Source organism: Cicer arietinum, chromosome 5 (assembly GCF_000331145.2).
Source record: "Cicer arietinum cultivar CDC Frontier isolate Library 1 chromosome 5, Cicar.CDCFrontier_v2.0, whole genome shotgun sequence".
Classification (NCBI taxonomy): Eukaryota; Viridiplantae; Streptophyta; class Magnoliopsida; order Fabales; family Fabaceae; genus Cicer; species Cicer arietinum.
Window position 1 is genome coordinate 17,920,368 of NC_021164.2, and position 1,619 is coordinate 17,921,986.

A 1,619-nucleotide genomic window follows, 5' to 3' on the forward strand; every position below is an offset into this window, starting at 1 on the left:
CCTGCTGACTATAGCCTTAAGCTACAAATCTAACTTTATTTCTTACCACTTCACTTTTCTCATTCAACTTGTTCCTGAAAACCTGTTTGATTCCAATGGGCTTGTTTTCTTTGAGTTTGAGTACAAGAACTCATACATCATTCCTCTAGGAGAAAGTTTGTCTCTATGTTGGTGGTAAACATGAACATTGGTTGTGCACTCAAATACTCTAGGGGTGAGACCACTACAAGTCATGAAATGATGGAAAGTGTAACACCCCAGCCATTACCGTTACTGGCGGTGCTACCTCACGACCTTCTCGCCCCCCCTAACCATTCCGCTGGAAATAGCGAGTTTTTGCCTTCCATGGGATTCGAGCCCGATACTTGGGGGATAACTACCGCCTCCACACAGTCTGATGTGGATTTGAGTGCTTCCACGCGAGATTGAAGATCTAACCAAGTGATTTCTTGAGATAAAATGGTAAAATAAAATGAAAAAGAACAAATGGGTTAGATGGAGAAGATAAAGAAGGCGCCACAATCAAGGATGATTGATAAGCCAATGTGAAATCGCCACAATGGTAAAGAAATCCATTGATAAGATTCAAGTTCTAATCCAAGAATTCAAAGAGGAGACATATCTCACTAATTCTAATTCATTTCAAAGTTATCTCAAATGAGACTCTTACAAAGTATTTAAGAAGGATTTACCTTATTCCTAAAATGGGCCAAAGGCTAAATCTCTAGACCCATATTGGGCTTACACCACTTAACCCAAAATTATTACAATTCAAATTAAACACAAATAAAACTAAAAATTATTATAAAGTCTTGACTTGAAATATTCTTTGTTTTTCCTCCTAATTAGCTCTTTTTAGGTCCTCATCGCAGTCCCACTAGCATCGTCGGTAACGGTAATGCCGGGGGTGTTACATAATATTTACATAATATTGTAACACCCCAAAATTTTCATATATATTATATATGTGTCTTGTTAGTAATTGTTATGATTTATTATTAAATTAATAATTATTTTATGTATAAATAAATTAAACTAAATTTTATCACACTCTATTTTACCTGAATAATTATAACATTTATTTATATTTAATTATTTTGGCGTAACAATTACACGGAGATGATTTATGATGTGATTATTTTCTAAATCGACTATTGTGCATTTTTTATTTGATTAGTTTCGATAATCATGAAATTGATGTGTTAGATATGTTTGTTTTATTTTGTTATGTGCGGGTGGTATTTTTGTCTTGCTTGATTTATTTTGGTTAATAAAATATTAGTTGAATTATTTAATTAAATTAGAATTCATAAAAGTTATATTGTTTGTTAGTTTTATTTACGATCAAATAAGTATTTATTTTAGGATATATTATAGAGTTAGTGAAACCCAACCTTTATATATAAGTGTTTTGAAAATATTTTTGGTCCATCCTAAAAAAAAACTAGTGACTTAACTCATTCTTTTACTCCCATTTATGACAAGATTTTATGAAATTCATGGTGTTTCTTGGCATAATGTGCATTAACTCATTTTTAACACCTTTAATTTATTTTTTAAAGGAAGATTATAAATTTAATTATAAGTTTTTTTTGTGCAATTAAGAGATGACACAAAAA